At 45.5% G+C, this 27,487-nt stretch overlaps 1 protein-coding gene across 9 annotated transcripts in view; it reads left to right on the top strand.

Moving 5' to 3' along the window:
- The first annotated feature begins 5,492 nt into the window (after positions 1-5,492).
- The window catches only part of TSNARE1 (t-SNARE domain containing 1), a 474,003-nt gene continuing 452,008 nt past the window's right edge, over positions 5,493-27,487 (top strand). For 6 of the 9 annotated variants that reach the window (XM_064507929.1, XM_064507934.1, XM_064507927.1 and 3 more), the window contains exon 1: positions 5,566-5,651. The gene's annotated coding sequence lies outside the window, so the exon portion shown is untranslated. Of the gene's footprint in view, positions 5,512-5,565; positions 5,652-11,149; positions 11,292-27,487 lie in introns of those variants that run through there. The other 3 variants (XM_064507931.1, XM_064507930.1, XM_064507932.1) reach the window with 2 other exon arrangements.

Raw genomic sequence — 27,487 nt, 5'->3', positions numbered from 1 at the left:
CAGCACAGTATTATTATTTAAATATTATTGTGCAGTAGCACTTACAGACTGACCGGACTGGGAATCTATTGTGTGAGATGTAGCACAAATATATAGAAAACAATAATCTTTGCCTCCTAAAATGGGTAATTTAGGACAAAACCTAATAACTGGATCAGACCACAGGAGGAAAGGACAATTTTAACTAATCAGTAGTGGCAACTGCAGGTCTAATAACTGCAGCCAAATAGAGGGCTGATTTTAGTAGTGGGAATTTAGCCATAGAACAAGACAATGAATCAAACCTTTATATTTGTAGAAGTACCCGAGAAACACATTTTTTAAAACAAGGCAGTTTTCTCATCTTCTGTGTACCTACAGCTTGTATTTCAGGGTTCATTGTTTTGTATAATGTGCTTACTTGTTTCACACGCATATTTTGCATCATAAAGAGGAGCTTCTCAGTTGTGCTTTGGATACTAGTGATGCTTTCAGCTGTTAAAGGGAAAAACTGTACTAAGACTCTGACAGCTGCAATTTCCCTTAATTCACTCTCTGCAATGCTCTTATTGCAGGTTTGGACTTGTGACTGCTGTACCATAGCTCTTCTACATGGGCCAAATTTTCCTCCGGATTATATCAGTGCCGCAGCAACAGCATCAATATAACCGAAAACCAGAATTCACTCCTAACATTTAGGCACCAGTGTGGCCTATTTTCTGCTTTCCAGAACTGAGCAAATTATCAGTGGTGTTTTGTCATTGAGTTAAGTGGGACCAGGGATTTGTTCCAATGTTCATTAGTTACTTCAAAGTTTTCCTCCCCGCCAGCTTGGTTTAGCCTTGTTCCCTCTTCATTGTGTTATGACTGTTGCACTCAGCATGTGTTACTTTACCTCTGTCAACATTAATTTCAATTGCCACTTGTCATCCCTGCTCAGAGTGGTGAGGAGTTCAACTTAATATCTCTAGCTTTCATAAACAAAACTGATCACTAGGATTACTGAGGGTATTGGGCAGGCTTTATTGATGAGGTGATTGACTTATGACTGCCTCAGATGCAAAGTTTTTTATATTGGTTTGGGGCTTTTATTTCTCTAAATCATACCCAGGAATAAATTTCTAGAAAAGGAAGGGTCGAATCCAGTGACATCAAGATAAATCCAGGCATAATGCCACTAAAATCCATACTTATTTCAGATACATCCTACTGTAACTGAGATAAGAATACAGTGCAAAGTATTGAAAACAGGCTTTTTACAGCTAGTGATTCCTTCTTGTGACGTATCAGACCCGCCAGTTAGTCATCAATTTGGGACACGTATTGCTGCTATTGAAATATTTGATGGAAACATCTGTTTTATGTTTGAATCTGCTAGGCGCTGGAATTCAAGCCTCCCTTGGACTTTAAACAGGTTGTTAGGGATTATTTGATGTTCTCCAGTCTCCTTTTATTGTTGCTATAATATCTTTTTTATTAAATTGCTCACAGGTAACAACATACAGATATGCTGTGATAAGCTAACCAAGCCGTGCTGTTTTCAGGGAAACTTAGGTCACTGTCATGGAAGTCTGAAAGTGGGAAATAAATACCAGTCTTATACTTTTTGCGAAGCATTCAGAGTAACTTCTATTTGTTTTCCAGTGCTCATTACATTTAACTGGTTTGGTATGTAAGGCATTTGACTGGAAAATAGCATTTTTATCAAAGTAAAATCAGTTTTCCAACTGTGCAACTGTCCAATTAATCCAGGATTAAAAATTAAGTAATACAAAAAAAGCAGCTTTATTCTGTTTAGTAGTCTTCAGGAAAGCTGTAACCCCAGCCCAAATACATTGCAGAAGGCAGAAATAATAGCAAAAGAAGGTGGTAATTTGGAAAGAGGGGAGAGGAAAACATTTCTCCTTGAAATATGAAAAGAAATGATGCTGGTCACGCAAATGGAGGAAAGAACTTCCGAAAAGGCTTTTCACAAAAAGTGGAGACTCCTTCAGCACAGAAGCAAACAAAAACTGTTCTAAATAAAGAGTTACTAGATAATTTTAAAATCTACAAAAAGTTGTGCATATTCAAGACAGGTATTCAGGCTTTCTTCTTCGTGTTAGTAAAACTTGCACTTACACTTTATTCCTCCTTTACTGTTTTATCAGAAGAGTTTTCTTGCCATGTTTACATGGCTATGGGGAGTGACATAGCAACTGTATTTTAATGGGATAAATTAAGCAGTCACTAAAGCTTTCTTATGCTAAGTTAATTACCTGTCTTTTCCTAAACATATCAACACTTCCAACGAACGCAAAATTGAAGAGAAATTAATAGTCATTAATTTTTTTTTTGTAAAAAGCAGTATAATATCACAAACCAAATTAGAACCTGAGAAATCACAGCAGCCATGTACTCTTTGTGTAAGTTATTCTTCTGTGTTTTCATGCTTTGCGGAAAAGTCCCATAGAATTTCATATGAATTTTATGGTAAGTATATAATAGGATTTAGCACACATTTATTTTTGTTCAATTTTTTTCCTAAACCTACTTCTGAAATTCAATAGCAGAGATATTTGGCTTTTTTAATATTCTCTAAGACATTAGACTATCATAGGTACATCATTTTCTATTAAATTCTTGATGACTTTTCCATAAAGGAATGACTTGCGCTATCATGTGTCAAACAGACAGAAACTCAGCAGATGACATAAAAAAATGACAGTGGCAATGGAGGCAATAGGCCCATGAGGTATCATTAGAGAGGAACCAAATAAACACAGCTCAGGAAAAGTAACCTAGATGACAACATGATAATCTTTCCATAAATACTTTAAAAACATAACTATTAAAGGGTTATAAGACAGTTCACAAAACAGATTGGCAGCAATGGAATGAAACTGAGCCAAAGAAAATTCCTTTCAAACATGGGAAAGAATCCCCTAACGACACAGTCAACTCAAGTGGGTAATAGTCTCAGTAGGGAAGAGACGAAAGCATCTCTGTTGAGCTTATTTAAATTCAGGTGCAGATTCCCTGTTGCATCTCTTTATAGAGGAGGGGACTAGGGTACAAAAAAATTGAATGAATGTTGGAGAGTCCCAGTGGATTACAACTGATGTAACTGAAATGCACTTGCTCACGTCAAGATGATGAGCTTGCTTTCCCTCCTAAAAACATTTTTTTTAACGTTAGGGCACCTGTGAGAGTGCAGTTCCCCAAAGCAGAAACACGCTGACAACTTCACTCCGAGAAAACTTTGCCAAACTGAGCCCTAAGCAGGTATATAGGTTGAACCTCAGTGAGCTTCCTCATTATGGAACTAAAAATCCATTTCCACCTTGGGAAACGGCACATAGTAGCTGGCAAATGGGCAGCCTCCTCCCAATAAAAAAAGATACACATGAAGATTAAACTCTTTACATAAAGCCTTGACCCTTAGGGCTTTTGGTTCCCATAAAGCTGACTACATTTTTCAAATTTATGCATGCTAGTACTATAAGATGGAACAAAACAGTTGTTAATTGTTTAACTATTTTCTCAGTTCAGAGGAAGTGTCAGTTTAGCCAATGCAAGAAGTCTTGCCCGGTTACAAAGAAGACCTGATTCCACATCACGGCAAGAATCCTTAACTCATTTTGAAAAGTATAATAATCAATGAGCAGCTGGTAATAACAAGGACCAATCCTAATGCACACAATATGATTGTAGGTAAAACTCCAAAGTCCTTGGAAGAGAAATGTTCCAAGAGAATACACAATATTATTAGTGTCTTAATAACACAATTATTGATTAAACAGTATTTCTTCAAGAACAAAATGCAAAACCAGCAAGATGCAGAGACTGCAAGCCAAAGCAATCATATGAGGTTTTCCTCACTGTAACTTTCATGGTATCTCTCTCCTAGGATACTCTCTGTCTGTATCTTACACTAGCACATGTTTATATCTATCTTTTTCTTATTTACTTTCATGAGGCTTCATGATTTCTTCTGAAAATTACGAGACTGCTTTGCACAGTGCTTTTGAAGCGTAATCTGTGCTTTTTGTAGGGGTAACCTGCTCCTCCTTCCACCTCGTCTCTTCCCTCCCCAAAAAACACCCAGTAAAAAAGTGTGTTGTACACAGGTAACCAGTCACAGGATTTCACAGATGGCAAGCAGGACAGCTGTATTTTGTTATCAATGCATTTTTATGGCCCTTTTCCTAAGGGAATTTCTTTAGAGGCTGCACAGATAAATGATTTACCAATGCGGCAAAAGATCGAGGAAACTGCTCTGATAGTAGTTTGGTGCCATAAAACCTTGAAGTTTATGGAGGCTTAGGTGGCCCCTCAGCCCTTCTAAAACTTTTTTGGCAGAGCTGTTGGTGCAGAATTACATTTCTGAAAAGGCAGCTGGCTTGTCAACCCCTTGTTAAAATGAAATGTTGTTCAAAGGCCCCATCAAGAAAATCCTTGCTTTATAACTCTTTCTGCAAAGCCAACCACTGCTAGACCACTTAAGTAAAGCTGCTGTCACTTAGCAAATAAAAAGCAACTCCCCGTCACAGTTATGATCTGAGTTGGAGTTATTCTCTGGGTCACCAAATGCACCGTATGCCTGATTCGGTTTGCCAAACCACTTTGATGGCAAACTCCCTAAGTCAGGTTCTATGTTTTATGGTATTTTAAATGGCATTGCGTTGATGGGCACAACCTTAATGGCAACAATGCAATGATTTTTATTTATTTCTGTTTCTGATTGTGTCCTGATTTTATGCTGTGTGCTAAGCACTGTGTAAGCCCAAAGGAAGGCACCATCTTTTCCGCAATGAGCTTATGCCGCTCTCACACGTAAGAAAGAATATTTATAATGATTAACAGTGAATCAGCTCAGCCGGGGTAGTGGTCTTCTGCGCCTCAGTCACCTCCACCAGCCGAGAATGGGCACTTGTTCCTCTTTGCAACCTAGGGGCAAAGGTGGCTCCTCTTTGACCTAGGAGGCCAGGCCAGCAAAACCATCTCCAGTACTGGACTCCAAACAGCTCGCCAGCTGATGAAAGCAAAAGCTAAACAGAACACTTATACTTCCTTTACTTAAACACCCTCCCGGAGCAGGAATCCCGGGGTAAAATCGCTTCACCGAGAAGGCACCAGTGGGCAGATGCAGAGGAAAGGTAGCGGAGATGCTCAGGGTGCCATTGCTTTCATTAAGGATGCAGGAGAGGAAGGGGGGAGAGCACCATGGCTGGTGGGAAGTGACTTGACTGAGGGAAGATGGGAGAAGGGAAGGCGCTGTTCTCGCTGAACAGAAGAAAACAGTTTGTCACAGCGAAGGTGGGTGAACACCAGAACGCGAAGGAAGCGGCGAAACCGCCCCCTCAGCGCCGTGAGGGGCAACGCGCTGAGGCGGTGGGGGCGGGGCGGTGGGGGAGCTGCCGCGGGTGTGCCTTCCCCTCCGCGGATTGGTCGGCTGGGGGGAAGAGGGCGGGGCGCTGACCGAGGGCCGGCGCGGTGGCGGCTGGGAGTTGTAGTCCCGAGCGGCACCGGCGCGCGCGGCGGCACCTGCAGGTCGGGGACTCCAGCGGGCGGGGAATGGGCGAGGGGGGGAGGAGGAACACGTGGTGCGGGCGGGGCCGGCGCGGTCACGTGATGTTTGGGTGCCGGCGGCACGGCGCAGCCTCGCGGCGGCTCGCGCGCAGCGGCGGCAGGTGAGGTGCGCGCGCCGCGCCGCGCGCCGACCCCTCCCCCCTCCCCCGGCCCCGCCCCCCCGGCCCCGCCCTGCCCTGTCACCCCCCAGCCCTGTGTGTGTGTGTGTGTGTGTGTGTGTGTGTGTGTGTGTGTGTGTAAAAAACAGTGTAAGCTAGGGAGTAGGGAGTGTGACAGGCCTTATGGGGGGGGCGTGTGTGACCTGGGGACAGGCCTGGCCTCGCACAGGGTGGGGGGGTAAGTGTGTGTGCGGCCTAGGGCCTGTGACAGGCCTGGCACAGGGTGTGTGTGTTCGTGTGTGTGAGCAGCTTAGGGACGGGGCTGGCCTTACGCAGTGGGTGTGCGTGTGTGATTTAGGGGTTGTGTCCAGCCTTGCACAGTGGGGGTGGGGGTGTGCAACCTAGGGGCTGTGACAGGCCTCGCACAGGGTGTGTGTGTGTGTAATTTTAGGCTGTGACAGGCCTTGCACAGCGGGGTGTGCGGCCTAGGGGCTGCGACAGGCCTTGCGCAGAGTTTATGTATGTGTGAGCAGCTTAGAGACGGGGCTGGCCTTTGCAGTGGGCTTGTGTGTGTGTAATTTAGGGCTGTGATAGGCCTTGCACAGTGGAGTATGCATGTGCAACCGAGGGGTTGTGACAGGCCTTGTACAGGGTGTGCATGTGCAACATAGGGGCTACAACAGGCCTTGTACAGCGGGGTGTGCGCGTGCATCCCAGGGACTGCGACAGGCCTTGCACAGGGTGTGCGTGTGTGTAATTTAGGGGCTCTGACAGGCCTTGCACAGGGTGTGCGTGTGCAACTGAGGGGCTGCGACAGGCCTGGCACAGGGGCCGCCTGTGTAATTTAGGGCTGTGACAGGCCTTGCACAGCGGGGTGTGCGGCCTATGGGTGTGACAGGCCTTGCGCAGAGCTTGTGTGTGTGTGTGAGCAGCTTAGGGACAGGGCTGGCCTTGCACAGGAGGTGTGCGTGTGTGACCGAGGGGCTGTGTCCGGCCTTGCACAGGAGGTGTGCATGTGTAATTTAGGGCTGCGACAGGCCTTGCACAGTGGGGTATGTGTGTGTGATTTAGGGGCTGTGACAGGCCTTGCAGTGAGGTGGGCATGTGTGACCTAGAGGCTGTGACAGGCCTCACAGAGGGTGTGTGTGTAATTTAGGGACGGGGCTGGCCTTGCACAGCAAGGTTTGCGTGTGCAACCTAGGGGCTGTGACAGGCCTTGCACAGAGTTTGTGTGTCTATGTGAGCAGCTTAGGGATTGGGCTGGCCTTGCACAGTGGGTGCGTGTGTGTGTAATTTAGGGGCTGTGACAGGCCTTGGACAGGTTGTGCATGTGTGTAATTTCGGGCTGCAACAGGCCTTGCATAGGGGTGCGTTTGTATGACCTAGGGGCTGTGACAGGCCTTGCACAGGGTGTGTGTGTGTGTAATTTAAGGGCTGTGACAGGCCTTGCAGTGAGGTGTGTGTGTGCAGCCTAGGGGCTGTGACAGGCCTTGTACAGGGTGTGTGTGTATGTGAGCAGCTTAGGGATGGGGCTGGCCTTGCACAGTGGGGTGTATGTGTGCGACCGAGGGGCTGCAACAGGCCTTGCCCAGTGTGTGTGTGTGTAACTTAGGGCTGTGACAGGCCTTGCACAGGAGGTGTGCATGTGTAATTTAGGGGCTATGACAGGCCTTGCACAGTGGGGTGTGCGTGTGCAACTGTGGGACTGCGACAGGCCTTGCACAGCAGCGTGTGCGTGTGTGTGATCTAGGGGCTGTGAGAGGCCTGGCACAGGGTGTGTGTGTGTGTGTAATTTAGGGATGGGGCTGGCCTTGCACCTCAAGGTGTGTGTGTGTGACCTAGGGGCTGTGACAGGCCTTGCATGGGGTGTGTGTGTATAATTTAAGGCTGTGACAGGCCTTGCACAGAGCGTGTGTATGAGCAGTTTAGGGACAGGGCTGGCCTTGCACAGTGGGGTGTGCATGTGTAATTTAAGGCTGTGACAGGCCTTGCACAGGGGTGCATGTGTGTGAGCAGCTTAGGGATAGGGCTGGCCTTGCACAGCGGGGCGTGCATGTGTGACCTAGGGCTGCGATAGGCCTTGCACAGGGATTGTGAGTGTGCGACCTAGGGGCTGTGTCCAGCCTTGCACAGCGGGGTGTGCGTATGCAACCTAGAGGTTGTGACAGGCCTTGCACAGGGTGTGCGTGTGCAACGTAGGGGCTGCAACAGGCCTTGCACAGTGGGGGTGTGCATGTGCGACCGAGGGGCTGCGACAGGCCTTGCACAGAGTTTGTGTGTGTGTGTGTGTGTGTGTGTGTAAAAAAGAGTGTAAGCTAGGGAGTAGGGAGTGTGACAGGCCTTATGGGGGGGGCGTGTGTGACCTGGGGACAGGCCTGGCCTCGCACAGGGTGGGGGGGTAAGTGTGTGTGCGGCCTAGGGCCTGTGACAGGCCTGGCCCAGGGTGTGTGTGTTCGTGTGTGTGAGCAGCTTAGGGACGGGCCTGGCCTTACGCAGTGGGTGTGCGTGTGTGATTTAGGGGTTGTGTCCAGCCTTGCACGGTGGGGGTGGGGGTGTGCAACCTAGGGGCTGTGACAGGCCTCGCACAGGGTGTGTGTGTGTAATTTTAGGCTGTGACAGGCCTTGCACAGCGGGGTGTGCGGCCTAGGGGCTGCGACAGGCCTTGCGCAGAGTTTAAGTATGTGTGAGCAGCTTAGAGACGGGGCTGGCCTTTGCAGTGGGCTTGTGTGTGTGTAATTTAGAGCTGTGATAGGCCTTGCACAGCGGGGTGTGCATGTGCAACCGAGGGGTTGCGACAGGCCTTGTACAGGGTGTGCATGTGCAACACAGGGGCTACAACAGGCCTTGGACAGTGGGGTGTGCGCGTGCATCCCAGGGACTGCGACAGGCCTTGCACAGGGTGTGCGTGTGTGTAATTTAGGGGCTCTGACAGGCCTTGCACAGGGTGTGCGTGTGCAACTGAGGGGCTGCGACAGGCCTGGCACAGGGGCCGCCTGTGTAATTTAGGGCTGTGACAGGCCTTGCACAGCGGGGTGTGCGGCCTATGGGTGTGACAGGCCTTGCGCAGAGCTTGTGTGTGTGTGAGTGCAGCTTAGGGACAGGGCTGGCCTTGCACAGGAGGTGTGCGTGTGTGACCGAGGGGCTGTGTCCGGCCTTGCACAGGAGGTGTGCATGTGTAATTTAGGGCTGCGACAGGCCTTGCACAGTGGGGTATGTGTGTGTGATTTAGGGGCTGTGACAGGCCTTGCAGTGAGGTGTGCATGTGTGACCTAGAGGCTGTGACAGGCCTCACAGAGGGTGTGTGTGTAATTTAGGGACGGGGCTGGCCTTGCACAGCAAGGTTTGCGTGTGCAACCTAGGGGCTGTGACAGGCCTTGCACAGAGTTTGTGTGTCTATGTGAGCAGCTTAGGGATTGGGCTGGCCTTGCACAGTGGGAGCGTGTGTGTGTAATTTAGGGGCTGTGACAGGCCTTGCACAGGTTGTGCATGTGTGTAATTTCGGGCTGCAACAGGCCTTGCATAGGGGTGCGTTTGTGTGACCCAGGGGCTGTGACAGGCCTTGCACAGGGCGTGTGTGTGTGTAATTTAAGGGCTGTGACAGGGCTTGCAGTGAGGTGTGTGTGTGCAGCCTAGGGGCTGTGACAGGCCTTGTACAGGGTGTGTGTGTATGTGAGCAGCTTAGGGATGGGGCAGGCCTTGCACAGTGGGGTGTATGTGTGCGACCGAGGGGCTGCAACAGGCCTTGCCCAGTGTGTGTGTGTGTAACTGAGGGCTGTGACAGGCCTTGCACAGCAGGGCATGCGTATGCAACTGAGGGCTGTGACAGGCCTTGCACAGGAGGTGTGCGTGTGTAATTTAGGGGCTGTGACAGGCCTTGCACAGTGGGGTGTGCGTGTGCAACCGTGGGACTGCGACAGGCCTTGCACAGCGGCGTGTGCGTGTGTGTGATCTAGGGGCTGTGAGAGGCCTGGCACAGGGTGTGTGTGTGTGTAATTTAGGGATGGGGCTGGCCTTGCACCGCAAGGTGTGTGTGTGTGACCTAGGGGCTGTGACAGGCCTTGCACGGGGTGCGTGTGTATAATTTAAGGCTGTGACAGGCCTTGCACAGAGCGTGTGTATGAGCAGTTTAGGGACAGGGCTGGCCTTGCACAGTGGGGTGTGCATGTGTAATTTAAGGCTGGGACAGGCCTTGCATAGGGGTGCATGTGTGTGAGCGGCTTAGGGATAGGGCTGGCCTTGCACAGCGGGGCGTGCATGTGTGACCTAGGGCTGTGATGGGCCTTGCACAGGGAGTGTGTTTGTAATTTAGGGCTGCGATAGGCCTTGCACAGGGATTGTGAGTGTGCGACCTAGGGGCTGTGTCCAGCCTTGCACAGTGGGGTGTGCATATGCAACCTAGAGGTTGTGACAGGCCTTGCACAGGGTGTGCGTGTGCAACGTAGGGGCTGCAACAGGCCTTGCACAGTGGGGGTGTGCATGTGCGACCGAGGGGCTGCGACAGGCCTTGCACAGAGTTTGTGTGTGTGTGTGTGTGTGTGTGGCCTAGGGACAGAGCGAGACCTGCGCCTCGATGGACCTTCCTTCTCCGCACAAAATAATGCAGTTTGCTGTCCCCAGGCTGTCCCTTCCCTGGGGCGTGCCGCTGCGTGGAGGCCACTGCGTGTTTGCTCTTGGCGTTGAGGACGTGCAGGGTTCGTGGTGGAGGTGGGAGTGTTGCTTCTCGCAGCACTGGTGACCTGGCACCAAAGACAGGAATCCACCTGCCCCTTTGCCATGCGTTCCCAAAGAGCAACCGTCCTTCCCGTGCTCCAAATTTCCCTTTTTTGGGGGGAACCTCTGCGGAAAAGGTGGATGTTGGTGGGGGCAAGTGGAGGGAAAAATCAGGCTATTAGTTTGAGGAAGATTCACAGTACTGCCACATAGATGGGCTGGTTTTCTGTTGCTATGACACTGTGTCCTGTGGTGGCTTAACACAACAAAACACTGATGTCTTGACCTCCCGGATGATGGCGGTGCTGGATACTCTTCTGTGACCCTTGTAGTTTAATAAAAGGTTCTTGCTCGCTTCTGATATCGCTCATGGATGTAATGGTGTATATATATTTTTTTCCTTCCAGGCTAATTCAAAGGATAGAGTTTTGAGATGGCTTTGCCATGAATGAGTCAGTAGGATGGCCTTACAAATAATGCTTTTGGGAAAATACAGGAGTGGAAACAATACTACTTTTAAAATTAGAAAGCATCACTTTCTCTAGTTGTCCTTGGCTGACTTTGCCAAAACTTTTTTTTGTTGTCTCTGTACTTTAACGGGTTTGTGATCCGAAGCTTTTAATAAAAGCTAGCACTAGTTTTGTGGTGCAGTTAATGTACAGGATCTGGAAGTGGAGTGGATTTTGGGTAAATCTGCATTTCCGTTATCCACTGTAATGCCCAGTGTCTTTGTGTGTGTATTAAAAAGCAGAGGGCTTATGAAACCTAATAGTGTGTTTTCATTCTTCCAGAAATACGCCAAATGCGCGCTGGAAACCTTCAGTTGTTTGCGTTTCAAATATTCTGTGACATTTGCAACTCGAGTGCTTGATCCGTGGCCTTGTGTCTGGAAACGCTGACTAAACAAGCGGTCCCCTGTTTGCAAACCTGGGGGTAAGCGCATGCGCTGTGGGCAGGTCGTGGCTCTTCGTGCTTCATCCTGCTTAATCCTAAATTTCTACTAGCTACATTAGTATTACATGACCTGAGTCTGAAAAGTGTGAACTAAGCTAGAAGTTTTCTTTTTCTCCCTTCCTTTTATCCAGTAATAATAGAGCTAAGGTTGGTTTTTGTACAGTATTTACCCCTTTTTCTGGGCTGGTGTTTTCCATTGCAACAGGGCTGTGAAATGAGCAGTGCCGCATTATACTGTGTTGATATTTTCCCCGCTTTGTGTGCGTGGCATAGGGGTTACACTCGGGGCAGCTGGAAGGTGCAGTGATTTTAGCAATGAGCCTTTAGCGTCCTTGAGGACCTGATGCTATCGAGAGGTTAAGTGGGTGGGTTTGGGGGGTAATTTCACAGTATGATGCCCTTGGGTAGCTTCTGCCATTGCTTAACTATCACCGTAGCTGTGTCCTGGTGTCCAAGGTTGCCTCTGCTGTGAGTGAAGATGTCTATAAATTATTTGGGTGAGGTTGGCTAGAGAGAACAGTAGATCACAGCGATTTTAATGTGAAGCGTTTTAACCGAGTTCAGAAATCTGTGTGGTTTCCCATCGTCTCTTATCTGGATTCAAGAAACCTTATTCTTTCAGCCTTTTCCTACAGCACGCCTGTTTTCAAAACTCTTCATGTTTTTGCTAGTCTCTGGGAGACTCTGACCTTGTCCTTCTTCCGGTGCGGTGCCTGGTCTGTGGGCTGGAGACCCTCTGCTGAGGGTCAGGACAGAGTGGAGACAAATAATAAATACTTCTGTGCCTCGAGAAATTGGTACATAGATGTTGCAACACTTAAAGCTTGCCTACTTTTTTATTAGGTTTGAAAACGAACGTGCCTGTTCTTTCCCCCGCTTTGCTTATAAATACATATAAAGTGATATTTTGAATTGCTGATTCTTCTGGGAATTCAGGGATATTTAAATAGCGAGTGTGAAAGGGTAAATAATATCAAGATAAAAATAATGCTTTCGACTCCCTGCCTGTGTCATAAACACATTCTGCTAGATTAAAATGGAAAGAACTTAAAAAATCTAATTTACTTTTCCCATCTTTGTTATCTTACTTCCTACACTTCAGCTAGCTTGGGCGGTGGAGCTGGATATATCACTTCCAATGGGCTTTCTGTGCACCTTCTGAGGGTTACTGGCACCACAGGAAACTGTGTAAATCTCTGTCGCTAATGGATTAAAACAAAACTCATTAAAATATTTCTGCTTCTTTTGGATGGATCTCACCCCAGTGCTCCGTCTCCTCACCAGCCCTCGTCGTCACTTAAATCCTGTATCTTGGCTTAATGCTCGGTGCTGGGTCCTGCAGCGATCCCTTCGAGGACAGACCCGGCATCAGGCGTCGTCGCAGCGGCCTGAGGGCAGCACGCAGGTAGAGAGCGGCGTCCGCTTGTAGTTTCTGCAGGATAGAGGCCGTCACCACCTGGGTGGAGGCAGTTGGGCTCCCCACTGGGGACCTACGCGATGCTGTGAAAGTTGAGGACTTGAGGGCCAGGTGCCACAGGGTCATGTCTCGCTGGTGCAAGCTCCTTGGTCTAACACCCTCCAGATATTTCGGATTTAGCAGGTTTGACGTGAAGCGTGAGCTCGCGGAGTCTCGCCAGCCGAAGTGTTGGAGCGGGTCTAGCCCTTTGGTGCTTAACGGACGTCATATCTGAAATCTTGCCCTGCGGTAACTTCGCTAACCATTTGAAGTGTGTTTTTTTTTGCAACGTACTCTTACATGTGCAAGTGTAAAATCAGTGCCCTGGCCAGAAACTTGGGTTGGTGCTGCCTGCTGCAGCGTTAAGTATTGCAGGGATTAAGGAAGACTCGTGTCCATCACTTGATGTTGCCCAGAGAGCTGCGTATGAAATTTGTGCAATAGCTCTGCTGAAAAAGGGTTCACATCTATGAAAGTGTTTGTCGTTTTGACGTCAGAAATGTTATTTGTGGTTTTTAATAACGCACTGTGTTTCTGCTGAGGGGATACGGTCAAGATGAGAATTGTTCTCTTTTTTTTTTTTTTTTTTTACTTGTTTTGCAAATGATGGTAGTAAGATTAAAATAATTTAAAAGAGTTAAATTAATCTGATTTATCATTTACAGGAGGTTTCTATTTAAAACTCTTCTTTTTCTTTATAGTTTCACTAGTCAGGAAATTCAGTAGGCAGATGCCATGTCTTTTTTGCAGTGCATGGGTGCAACGTCTCTGCTGTTCAGTTATGATGATGATGAAAATATAGTTAGCTTTTAACTGAAAAGAAAGATAGGGACAGGGGTGGATTTTCATTTTATTTCCATTAGACTGTCCTTTCTGCTTACAGTGCCATTAAGACCCGAAGATCGTATTGGTGATCAATTGTTCTTTGAAAAATAAGCAGAAGACAGTTTTTTTTTTTTTAATGTATCAGTATGTGTTTTGCAACACTTTGAGATTGGTGGTGGTGGGAAGAAGTTCTCCCAAAGGGGATTTAGTTGTGTGTTAGCTGCTCATCTGTTGGGTTACTGCAACCAAAAGACCGCAAAGAAGAATTTGTGTCCGTATGCCTTGCATCTTTAAGGAAACCATTATATTGGGTTGTTTTGGAGAGTCTCGTACGCGTCTCTGCAGCACTCGGGGCGGTTGGCTGTTAGGAAAGGGTCGTAAGACGGATGATGCATTTGCTCCCATGCGGCAGTGCCACAGAGCTACCAACGGGATGGCAAAAACCATGGAGGGGAAGCCCAGATGCAAAAATAAACCCACGAGACGTTTCCACCTTCCCCTTGCATGAAGACCAAGTCAGATGTGGTATTTGTCACATGGGCATATGGACATTTTAAAAAGAAACGTTTTGTTGTGGAAATGTCACCTTGTTTCGTTGCTTTTTTTAGTAAATGTTTATGTTGGTTGAGGCTGGGATTGCTTTTCTTGATATCTCCGTAATCTCTTTGCTAAATAAAAGCATAAAATAGCTGCAAAATGTTTTATGCTCTTCATTGTATAGCATTCTTTTTATCCTTGTTCTGTGAGTACGTTTGTCTCTGCAGGAGATTAAGATACAGCCCCTTCATTCCAAATTTCCCCCCTCCACCTCCCTTATATCACACAAACACAGAATATGAGTATGGGGAAAGGAAGGACCGGGATTAAAACAGATAAAGATGCATCCTCTGATGTTTGAGTTTACGCTGAGGACTTGATTTCCGTACTGAAGCAGCATGGATTTATTTCGATGTGCGCTACTCCAAGCGTGGTGCATGCTGCAGAGAGGCAGTTATGGGAGGGGAAAAAAAGCAAAAACAAGGTGTGAAAGAGAAGCAGGGAACGCGTTGGAGGGTCGTGATGGGGAATGCCGAGCCGAAGGCTCGTGCTGATGGCGTTGCATCCAAAAGCTTCGCACGTGCCACGGGGATGCAGTCTTTGAGGTTACCTGGGGTTTAATTATTCATCCTTCCCCGGCTCTATACATTTATGGTGATTGCAACCTTGAATTACCTGGTCACTTTTTTTTTTTTTTAATATGTATGTATATTTTTTGGAGGACTCTTCCTTCATCCTGTACATGGAGTCAAGGGAGCAGAACAGACAGCTGCGGAGTATTTTGTTCTAACCCTGTTGATTTGTAGGTGGCCTTAGGCCTTACTTATGTAAAATACAGAACTTTGTTTTTCCCGCAGGGATTTCCCGTCATGCTCGTTGCTGCAATCTGTTGCCCTTTTTCGGTTCACGATGCATCGCCTTGTGATGCTTCTGCTTGGAGGAAGGGAGGCGACTGCCGTGTTTCCCGAATGGGAGGAAGGGACGTGTAGGGAGGCTGAGGCTGGGAGCGACCGCTGCTTTGGAGGTCTTGTGACCCAAATTTTCGGATTAGCCCAGTTCTCCTAGGCTTTGCTCCCCCAGGACTGTTTGGCCTGGGCTGCGCTCCGCAAAGGCAGCGTTTTTGGGTGGTTCAGCTGCTTCAACTCGCAAAAGCACAAGCTGAGATTTTCATGGGCTGGTAAAGCACGTGTTATGGGAAAGCTACTGTAAATCCCTTTGCTGGAGGTTGGAGATGATGGAATTTTTGAAGAGAAACATCTCAGAGCAGATTATTCCCCCCCCCCCCGACTATTCAAAGAATACCACTTACGTCAAAATTTCCATGCAGAATTTAGCCCTCAGGAGATAACTGATATTGAAAATTTTTTTAATATGAATAGTTCACTCTGAAAACATATTAGCAGCTAAAAGGAGGACTTTTATCAGAGAAAGCAGTGGCCAAAACTAACTGTAGATAACTGCTGTCTGTGAATGCACTTGCACATTAAGCTGAGTTATTGCTAAGTGCTGCAGAGCATCCCTGCCTCGGGCAGGCGTCCACCCACCAAGCGTGGTCTCCTGATGGAGACCGCTTTGTCCTCACCTGGAGAGATGTGTCATGCCCTTAGTCCTTATATTTAAATTTCTGCAGTTAGGAGAGGGGAGAAGAAGCACGGCTGTGATGAGATAGATGAGACCGCGAGAACCTAATAGACCTGCACTGACTCGCTGGTTAACATCGCATTTAATATAATGCTGTGCATGACAGATTTTCTTCGTTTGCTTTTTATTGCGCTTTCGTCCACCTTGAAATGGGAACCGTAGGCAGCGATCGGTTGAGTTTATATAATTTTCCTGTTGCTTTGGTGGAAACGTGCCTCTTCTAAAATGCGGGCTTAACTTTTTGAGTAGGAATAACGCTGATTATTTGCTTACGATGCTGTTTGTGCCCAGGGACTTTTTTATGTCCCTCTGGTGATTAAAAGTGTGTGTTGGCTGCTGAAACGAGTGTCTCAGCCCTTTAAAGGGCTGTCTCTGAAAACACACGTGGAATGACCTTTTATTTGCTGTGGATCTTTATTAATGATAAAGCCAACTTTTTTTTTACGGTAGTTACTACAACAACCTAAAGTTAATTCCAGTGAACTTCATTTTTTATTCCCAGCTGGCCAAAAAATAATCATATGGCTCTCTGAGAGTAGGTGCTATGCATTAAGGCGTAGATCAATTTCTGTCGCTGTTTTTTAACATCTTCCATGTAGCAAACAGGCTGCATCCTTCTGTTGGGAGTTATGTATCTTTTTAGCTTTTCCTTACTGCAAAACCTCAGGAAATGAGCTAGACCTTCATGCAGGTTTTGATTCTTTTCCTCATAAATGGATTTGTGATCCCTTGTGACGTTACTACCTATGTAGAGTCTTGTGAACACTTGCTAATTTTTAAAATACCTAATTTTTGCGTGTTCAAATATGCTGCTAAATAGCTTGAGATGTGCTTTATCTTTCCCATTTTGATGTCTTCTGCTGTATCCACCAGCAGATCTTTCACTTGTGACTGTCACTGCTCCTAAGACCCTAATGTCAGTCCTAACAAATATTCCTCCTCGAGCAGTGTCCAGAAATAGATGCTCAGTAAAACAGCCCCAAAAATGGGATTTTTATAGTGCCTGATTTTTGCTTGTTTGCTTTTTGGGTGCTGAGGTCTGTTGCTTACAGATAGATAAATAAATAAATGGGATGTTTCATGGTCTCCTCCGCTGAAGGTACCGCGGAAAGCGTTGTGGCCTCGGAGCGCAGCGTGTTGTTGCAGGAGCGGCTGGCGTTTGGGATCCCACGCCGGCTCAGTGCTGGCTGGATCAGGCCAGCGGTGAATAAGCGTAGCTGCGATGAAGGAAGGGTGCCTGGGGACTAATGCTCCCTGTCTTTTTATTTACAGCATTTTACAGGTTGCAAAACTAGTCAGACTCCTAGTGAGGGTGAAAAAATCGAGTCATTTTACTAGAAGCGCTTCTGCTAATAATAAATAAGGCAAAACAATTAAAACGGTGGTGTTTGAAGTTGTGTTTAGGTCACTGCATGTTAGCGACTTGATTTTTCAAAGAGCCATGTGGCGACCATGCACCACAGTACAGTTTCATAGTTCCAGGTCCCTTTTTTTAAAAAAAAATCCTTTTCTTTTTAAGATATAACAGATTGCTCTCCTGGCAGAATGTCAAAACGGGTCCCCACTGAAATGCATCTTAGTGAGTGGTATAAACATTACTGCAATATTACAATAAAACAGGATGCTACGGCTGACTCAGCTTTGAATTTGAAAAACCAGGGTGGATGGACAGTCCCAGTAGAGCTAGTGTGGTATTTTCGAGATTGTCATCTCTAGAGCTTCAGGCAGATGGACTTCTTCCCCCTGACTCCAAATGGGGGGCAATGGGAAAGATTTCAACTTTGTCAGGTTTCCCCTTGTGGAAACATCTGCAGTTTGGTTATAAAGATGCTCTTTCCTCACACGTGGATACCCAGTTCTTTTTTGCCTCGCACGTTATTCTGCAAAGAGTTTGCTTTCTCTGGTGTATAGAGATGCTTCATGGGCTCATAGGTCTAAAAGCCCACCGCTCTATCTTGGTCCACTTCCCTTCTTGAGACGTCATGTCAATTATCCTCTTTTAATTAATTAAATTCAGTATAATCCCATACTTAGAGAATGGAATTGTGGGTCCGGATCCTGTTTTGTGACATTTTTTTTTTTTTAAAAAAAAACAAGTTTTTGCCTCACGGTGATTTTATCACTTAATAGCTTGTTTTGGGGGGCAAATCACAGGAAATGCTGGGCTACAAGATGGGAGCACCGTAACTATTTGTGCAAAAAGCATGGTTTAGATTAATCCACTTCCAAAATCCTTCCAAAGTGGATTAAACTAAACTGCGCATAGGCCCTTTTAATACAAAGTAAGCATCAGTGTAGGAAGCTGGTGTGGAATAGTCATTCAGCCATAGCCTTACTAGTTGTTATGGGCTTCTTTCTCCTGGTTACACAAACCTTAAATAACTTGTGTCTGTTGAAGCTCTCACGGCAGAGACCAGCGTGCAGAGAGCAGCCTGAAGGTCCTCATTTTCCTGGGACACTGGCCCCTTTCCTCCCTATATCTCTTTTAGCATCCCTTTTCCTTTGGCCCATGGTAAGACCCCAGGAGGAGCTTTTTCTTTCTTGGGGTGGTTGTGTCATCGATTTCTGATGCTCCTGGCTTATTCAGTCCAGCTGGGATGCAACACTGCAATGAGAAGGCTTGACTTCTGCAGCTTTTGTCTCCAGGAGAAGAAGGAGAGCAAGAATATAAAGCCATGCTCTTTGCAAGCAAATTGCTTTGGAAAATTGAAGTCTGGTGCATCCTGGTTTGGAGCAATTGCCTGACTCCTTGGAATTAGGCAGTAGCCTTCAGGATCAGGTGATGGATGGTTTTCATCCTGGTTTTGCATGCAGGTGTAGCTCCTTGGCTGCCTCTGTCTGCACCAGCTTGCACAGATGAAGACCTATGGACCTGATGTCCTTCCTGGACTGCTCTGCTCCCACCTTCTAGGGGCTAAAACCATATGCTGGATTTATTTCTGTTGCTTTCAACACCACCTTTCCAAGGTCCGCTTCCTGGTTTCTCCTTTGCAGCTGTGGGGACCCTGTGGTCGTGGTCACTGAGGAACTGGGCAATAGTCATCTCAGAGCCTGCCAGCCCCGTGGGAAAGGTCTTGCTGTTGAATGAGACCATGTTTTCTGGTGGCTCCTTGTGCTGCATTTCCATCTCTTGCCTACCTCGGCAGACCGAGGCTGGTTGTTTTGCCTGGTTGTCTGCACACTACTTTGCAAGTTTGCTCTCCTAAGTAGGCAAGGGTGACCTTGTACTTGCTGATTTGGTGGTTGGGCTTGGATGCTGGCTCCGTGCATTGTGTCTCGTAAATAACTCTGTTTTTGGGTTTCATTTTCTGGGCCTGTTTATGTCTTGCCAAAAATAATTACTACCTCCGAGACCAGGGTTTACTGGGTGAGCAGTAGGAGGGCACAGAAAAACCTGCAGTTTGAAGCTTTCGTGTGCTTTCATCAGTGCAATGCGGCCAAAGGGGACCGGGAGCTCCCTTCTGGGGTATTAATCAGGCTGTGTTCACATTTTCCCTGGATCTCGCTTATTCTGCCTGTAAGGTTTCTTTCCTCCTTCTTTCAGAGTTATCTTAAATTCATGTCCCTGGCGATGCTTCCCTCGCCTGCTCTCTATTACCTCTTAATATGTTTTCCCAAGTACGTGTCTCGTGCTCAAATAAACCCCTCCTGCTTTACGTGGCTGCAAAATCAGCTCTTTCTGTGCTCTTACTTGTCCAGCTACCTTGTTCTTGCTTGCTCCGTCCGTGCAAAAGTGCTTTCTGGTGGTGAGCGCTTCTCATTTCTCAAGCATTTTGGAGCCTAAGCGGCTTCCTTGAGAGGTGGACGGATGCCATCGTTCCCGGTTTACATCGGAGCTGGCTTTAGCTGTGGTCATGTGAGGAGCCGGTGAAGAAGGCGGGTATTTTTAGTGTGTACTTCTGTGCGCTGATCAGGGAGCCGCCCACAGCTGAGTATTAAAATAATAGCAGGGACATTGGGTAATCTCTGCAGCAAAATGTTGGTATGCAAATTGCCATCTTAAGAACAAACCTCAAGGCAGTTTTGGCAATGCACGTAAGGCTTTGGAGCGCTGTGTTTTGAATAAAGATTACAGCAAGGGATTTCACCCAGAGGGCACACTCATCTTATTTATTCTGAATTTAGCAAGGCCAGTAATTCAATGATGCTGGAAGCCAACACTGAAACGTGTGCACCTTTAAAAAGGTATTAGATTAGCATCGGCAAAACGAAATGTAACGTCATCTCCATAACTTGAGTTTCCAGGGTTGCAGAAGCGATAAATCTAGTTGCATTTCATTTGCAAGTGGTTCCTGGGTACTGTCCAGGGAGGAGTTTCTGATGGCTGCAGAGGGCTGGATTGGGAGGTTTGGAGACATTTTCAAATAATAAACGAGCTTCTGCCTATTGATTCAGTGCTGCTTTGACTTTTATCTTCAAGTTGCTAATAGGCAGCTTAGTTGTTTGAAGTAGTTTGAAACCTTGCAATAAGAAATATTGGATAAAATACAATTTCTTTTCTCCTTTGGTTTTATTTTCCCGATTACTGAATCCATGGCAGTACCACAGGGAAGGAAGCAGAAATGTCTGCATATCTATTAGGTGAATTAAAGCAATGGCTTCATGATTTTCAATCTATAGCTATTAAAGCTGGTCCTGTGTGCATGGGTGATTTACCAGAGGCGCCATCCCTCCTTCTTTCCCCCCAAGCCTGGTTGTACTCCACAAGCTGCAGCTGGTGAGCTGCATGATTCTTTTTTTTTCTTTCTTTCTTTTCTTTTTTTTAGATAAGTAAATCAAATATTCTGCTTCAATACGGGCAGGGAGCGCTGAGGGAGGTGAAGCGAAGCTACAACATGGCATCGGACAGGCTGGCCAAAAGTCGTTCGTAGTCTTTGAGCACTGACTTCAGCTGCTGAAAACAGATGGCAATGTTAACCTCTTCGCAGTATCTTCTGCGCCAGCGTGTTGTCTTTTCTTCCCCGCTCTTGCCTTGTATTCATGTTTTATCTTTGATCCTGCTTTTGAACGTTGGCTTGCTCCTCGTGGTGTCTCTTTATCTCATTATGAAATGATGAGTTTGAAGATTTACCTAGTGACTTGGGACTGATGACCTGAACGCTAGCAGGAACCCAGGTCCTTTCCATCCCCACAGAAACGTATGAGTGCTACTACACTTATCTATCTGTATAACCTGTGAATGAATGGATTTCACACAGTTTTAGTTTATTCACTTGCAAAAGGAAAGTTTTTTAAGAGATGGAGCTCGGTGGACTTGCCCCTGTCAGGCGACCAGTCAGAAAGAGGATTTGAGTCCTGAACCTTATTTCATTTATTTCAACTCTTGAGGAGCAAGTAATGCAATTCTCAAAGAGATGCTAATTTTTAAGTGTTTTTGTCATTCCTATATTGTAATGCCTGAACATTTTTTTGGAGGAAAAAAAAAATATGTGTCATAATAAACACATTTCTCTAGGATTAGAAACCGACAGTAAATCACGCAACTTCTTTCTTGTCAGTTTTGATTTTCCTTTAGCTCTTGGGGTTAGTAAAAATCTGTACTTTTTAGGCACTGGAGAAAGATTATCTTGAATGGAAATAATAGTAGTTGGTGGCTAATTTTTCTTTCTTTTAATCTAGTGTGGAAGAACCAGGTGGCTGAGACTTCGTGGGAACACGTTCTCCTGAGTTTGATATAAGTTTGTGTTGATCAGCTCTTAATTCTGATCCTGCATTCACTTGTGTCCTTTTACTTTAATTATATGTTCCAATACCATAAGATTGTTAAATATCAAATTTTGAGGGTGTTCTCTGCCAAAACTGCATGGTTTAAATGCAGTTCCTGTTGGCAGACATTTTCAGTAGCTGTTGACTTTCCTCCTTCATAACCCTGTCCTCTGCCTTGTTCTTCCCACTTTAAAAGTCAAACAGCATTTGAAAAAATAGCGGAGTACTCTGAAACATAAAGAGAAAGTACATGGGAGACTCAAAAAGTGGTTGTCTATAAAGTGCTCCCATGAGTGTATAGCCCTGCAAAGATCACTACATCCTGCTTGCATCTGGACAGTCCCAGCGAGTGAAACAAAAACCATTTTCCTGGCTTCTTTCAGGCGTGTCCTGCATCTTCTTTGTGTCTGTCCTTTGCTGCATCCTGCATCTTCGTTGCATTCAACATAATCTCCATGTCACTCCTGCCAGAGCCCTTGCAGGGCTGCCTTACACCTCGCGCAGTCTCCATTGCGACATTGATTCTTCCTTCTCAAGGTCGCGATTCCCATCTCTGCTGCTGACTTTTAAGTGCTCTCAGTGGTTTTGTCACCCCTTCGTTGTTCCTCCCTCTTCACGAGATGGCCCAGGAAGGTTTGCAGTGCCAGATCTCTTATTTTCCCCTGACCTTTTGTTTTGCCGGGATGCCTGAGAGAACAGCACTGCTTTCTGTTGTGCTGGTGTTGCTGCCAACCTTGCCAACCAAGATGGTCACTCCATTTCCCAGTACTCCACTTCCAGTCTACGCTCAACTGCTTGTGTTCAGTCTCCTTTTTTAAGGTCTGCAAGGCAGGAGTCATTTCCTTTACCCTGTGTTTGCACATCATTTAATGTGGTTCCAAAGTGATGCAGCTCAATAATATATTTCAAAGCGTTTGTTGTGGTAGTTAACAGTCTTTGGCCTGCTGTCCTTTTTTTATATATTTTGTCCAGGAACAGAAGATAAGATACTGTTATCCTGGTAGCATGTGAAAATCTCACAAATAATGAAAACAGTTTTTTTCCCCCCTCCCTCTCTACCCTGTCTCCTTTGGTAGCTGTGATATCAGCTGCTTTCTGTGGGGAAACTGTGAAATCTTGAACTCTGATCTTGCTGGATAAGAAGCATTTCTGTAAAGCTGTGCATTGAGACTAATTCTGTCGGCAATACAATGTGCTGAGGATTTGTGATCTTAAGCAGGCATTTGACAGATCTTAACTAGTTATGCTATCTCTTGTCAATCAAAATTAAACGCCTACCTCACTCCTTCCTACTTTCTCTCTCAGCCAGCTTTTATTTAGGTTGGTCATTAAAATCGCTTATAACCATAGAAACAAGGAAAACCCGCCCCTTACATTCCGAATCGATATCATGATATTCTTGTACTGACATCATGCGAGTTATATACAAGATGACTTAAAAAAAAAAAAAAAGAAGAAGAAACAGGTGGGCAGAGTTATCATTAATTTCTCCCTACAGTAAAGTTGTTTGTACTAATGCCAGCCAAAGATCATGTCCCTGTTGCATTCCCGTATAGTGCCTAGTGTAAAGAGAGACCCTGCCATGAGAAATCATCTGACGAGATATAGCCGGGGAAGAAAACAGATAGTTACGTGGGATAAGGGTGGGAGGACGAGATAAGGAGAAGATGGATTGGAGTTCAGCAGAGAAGTCACAAGAGCAACGTAGTGTGTATGGATAATTTCAGTATTGTTTTTCATCCTCACAGGGCTGCGCATCCGAGGCAACGCGTGATTATTGATTGCTCCGAGAGATGGGCCTGATATTGATGCTTCTGTAAAACCAGGGCACCACAAATAAAACGTAGGTTTCTGCATTGAGGGTACCACAAATACAATGCAGGTTTCTACATTTAGGGATTTGAATCCCCATTGGCAGGATGGGATGCATCTTCATTTAGTTTGTTTTAGCAATTAAAATGCTTATTGATTTTTTTTTCTTCTTTTTACTTGGAGAGGCAGGGACTGGTGGCTCTGAATCAAAGCTGTTCAGGCACATAAATCTTAGGGAACTGTTAGGAAATCATTTTCAAAAAGCTTGACCTGAGGCCACTGTGGAGAAAATCATAGATTCTTATGTAGCAGCTAGGAACATCCTGAAATTTCAGTGCTGGACTTCATGTGCTGGACAGGCTTATTTGGAGGAAGATTGCTCCGTATGAGATTTCTGTAGACAAGATTTCTGCCTTTTTTTCCCCTGTTAATTTGCAGTAAATCATGAGAATGCTAACTGCTCTTACAAATAGCACAAGTAATTGATCAGATGAAGACAGATAACTATAGCTGTCAGGATTGCTCTCTCTAACTCACTCGGTTTTGCTCTTTTTGTAAATTATGGGAACTCAGTGTTTTTGAAACAGCGGCATATGGAAAGTGATACAGGTAGTCAAGGACTGAGTTTCCTGGAGATGTGATGGCAGAGCTTGAGGGATTTCCTCCGTCACTGATTTGCTGGGAACTCTGTATGCACGGAGATACGGTGTGCATTGAAGAAAGACATAAAGGCTCCTGAAGACCTGGCATTACAGCAGGTTGGTGTGCATTTTAGCTGTAAATCATCAAACCTCAAGTAGTCACTTCTCTGTATGCCACGCAGCAGTGAGGTTCGAGCTGGATGCCATTTTCCAAAGACCATTTTACCCCTTCTGCTACGTGCAAAGCCGTTTCAGTTCCTTCACTGTTTTGTGGTTCAGCAGGTTGGAGGATTTCACTGTTACGCTGTCCTTCATTAATACATTTTTCTAATAGATTTTTTTCTTTCAAAAAAAGCAACAACAAACAAATCTCAAAACAAACCACAGGGCTATTTAATGTTGATATATAGACTTTCTCTTCAGTTGCTTAGCATATGTGTAGATGTGAGCCGATGTGCGGTGGTATTTCATATCAGTGCTTTAGGTGTGTGTTGCAGGAAAAATAGGCTTTATACAAGGAACCCTAAATCTCTGTGATTGTATGCGTATGCTTAGTGTGTCACTGTACAGTAATTACTAAGATCGAAGACCTCCTCCTTGAGAAACGACAATAAGTGTTCATGTTGGAAAGGTTTCCAGGATGGAGACGTGGATTATTTCTGAGATAGCTAGATGTGGGAGTTTCATCGCTTTTTATATAGGAAGGCTTGTCTCCTGGAAAGATGATTTTTGACCTTTGGCCAGGGAAATAACAAGGAAGGAGTGTTGTGTGATGTAGCTTGACAAGATGTTGCTGAGCAACCATCTTAGATTAAAAAGGTCTTCGTTATTTACCCTGTCTTTGAAAGCCAACTTCAGATACTGTACTTTAAGGCTCTTAGTGTTTTTTTTTTTTTCCTCCCTGTATTGAAGCCTCTGCTGTTGGCTTTTGAGGGTCTTGAAATATTTTGTATTTGTCAAGGAAAAGAAAGCAGCAAGTGTGTAATTCTTCTTAGGGTATGAAATCGCAGAGCACAGAGCACTTTCAGCATCCTGTGCTGTCCTCTCTGACTCCAGTATCATCCCATATGACTTGACTTTCTCAACTATCCTGTTACAAGGAGAGATAAGAAGGTTTTGATGGTAAGTCTGACAGTCAAGAATCCTAAGTGGTGGCACTCCTCCTGCTTTTAGAAATAAAACAAACACAATTTTCAACAGTTCACTTACAGCACTTTCTTTGAGGAATAATTACTGTATAAAGGGAATACTTCCATGTCCTTAATTTTGCACAGCCTAAAAGTACCTGTATCTGAGTTGCCTAAACCTGTTTCTTCTGCAATAGTTCTTAAAGAAAGTTATTGAAATTCATCCTTTTGGAAGTTTCCTTCCTGTCTCCTTCCTTCACGGTCCTCATATTTCATTTCTCCAGCCTAACTGTAAAGGCTGTATACATTGCAGGACAATTAATCAAAACTAATTATAAAGGTAACATAAAGATTTTTCAGTCACCTGTTCATTCCACTGTATGAAGTGGTTACTCTGAGTTAATCTTTTTGTTTTTGCAACATAGGTGTGTGCCTTCTCTCTCATAACTATTTTTGTGTTTTCTAGTGACTTTTTATCCCCTAGTTGACAAATGCTGGTCCTGGTCTGCTGTTTTTGGTCAGTTATGCAGCTCGGAGCATCACAGGCAGAACAGGAAAAAGCAAAAGATCTTTCTAGCTTGCATTTGGAGGTTTCCATGCATGGATCAGCTCCTAGGCATGAGTCCTCTGCATAGCTTTCCATTACACTTTGTTTTTCCGTGCTTTGACCTGTTGCAGTCTGGTGGCTGCTTGGTTGTCCCGACTGTGCACATCTAGATGCAATGTCAGCTCCACAAATGTATTAGGTAGATGGGTTTTGTTTCATAGGGGAAGATGAGGGGAAAATTACAACAGATGCTATTTAACTGGCTAAGATTGACTGTGAACTTTGAGACCGCTAATTGGGGTATATGACAGAGGTATGTGAAGTCACAAATGGTACTGAGAAAATGAAAATTACTTGCTATATCTCACTGAGCTTCCCATAATATTTGCACACTGCAACTAAAGTCGAGCAGCTCTTTTGTTTTTAACATGCATGTGTTACGTTGGTGTCAGAGATATCGTGGATGCCAAAAGTAAAACTTGCCTTTTTCCCCCCTGCCACATCTCTTCAACTCCTTGAAGGTGAGCCTGTGTTTTGTAGGTCTGGAGTGCTCTGTGCAGAAGGGCTGCAGGTCGAACACTTCCAGATGTTCTCCTCTGGATGACATCTTCTGCTCCTGCAGTTATCTCCATGTTTTGACCAGTTGATATTAGGGGGTAAAAGCAGTTTTCATCCAGCTTTCTCCCCTGCCAGCTGATCTCGTCTGCCTTGACTGGTTCCTTACGTTCTGAGGCGACCCGCGCTCTCACTGCGTTGGCATTGAGTTAGGCTTTTTGGCCAAAACAAGTGTTGACGGCCGCTCTCTGCTAGGAACAGATGGTCAGTGAAGGTCTCATTTTTCAAGGCGTAACAAACTGTATTTGTAAAAAACCTTCAGAATTTTTAGCTGCAGAAATAGTTTTCTTAAACTATACGTGTTTTTCCCACCTGGAATACTGTTATGCTAATTCATATTGTGACCGGAATAGTTATTTCATCTACTCCAACCTGGAAATAATTCCTTTTGTGGGGATTTTTGGTTTGTGTGTCTGATCTTCCACCTTCATAGAATACTGTAGAAATCAAAGAAAGGAAGGGATCGTATAGATTTTCTGAATCACTTACATAACTTACACTTGATTTTTATTAAAGAAATCACGATTCCAGCATCTTTGAAATAAGCCTGAGTTAAAAGGATTTTCTCTCTCTTCCTCTGTTTTCCATAGCATGGGGAGAGTTGGCATGTTCCAGCCCCTGTTCGTATACAGAGCTAAATGGGGTTGTAACGTTCAGTAAATAGTATGCAAAAAGTACGCCTATTACCATTCTGAGTAATCACCAACAACAGAGTAAATGCAAGGTTAATGAGATTAAAAGGAAAGAAAAACGTAACTGTGGCAGTGCTCCTCCCCATGGCCCCATAGGCAGTAACAAGCTGATATCTGTTTACGAGCCCAGCGTGGGTATAGATGCAGTAGTGATTTTGCCGTTGTTCCCCATACAAATCTTAATGAGTTCCTACTGCTGACATTTTTCTTCAGATACTGTGTAATATCATTAAATCCCACTCCCTGTGAAAGGTTTTGAGTATTGCTTCCCTCCCCATCCCCCGTTTTTTCCTAGTGCTGTGGCTCAGTAGTAAGTAGTTTGATTAATCCTTGTTTGTCCTCTGAAGTCTTCTCCTAGGCATCTGGTATGCTACTAGATGTTTACTCAAGGCTACCAGAGTAGCTGGCCCAAGTCCTTTCTGGGAAACGTGCTACCATCAGAATTTCAGCTTCAGAGGCAGGATGAGATTTCTCTCTTGTTTTCTCCTTGCAAGTTCCATCTTGACTTGATTTCATTTTTTAATTTTGCCTTTCTCCTTCCGAACAGCTTGTTCTCCACTAAGTGTTGCAGCGAGA

Source organism: Dromaius novaehollandiae, chromosome 2 (assembly GCF_036370855.1).
Source record: "Dromaius novaehollandiae isolate bDroNov1 chromosome 2, bDroNov1.hap1, whole genome shotgun sequence".
NCBI classification, from domain to species: Eukaryota; Metazoa; Chordata; class Aves; order Casuariiformes; family Dromaiidae; genus Dromaius; species Dromaius novaehollandiae.
The sequence above is the reverse complement of the archived record's forward strand: the minus strand, read 5'-3'. Positions and strand labels throughout refer to the sequence as shown.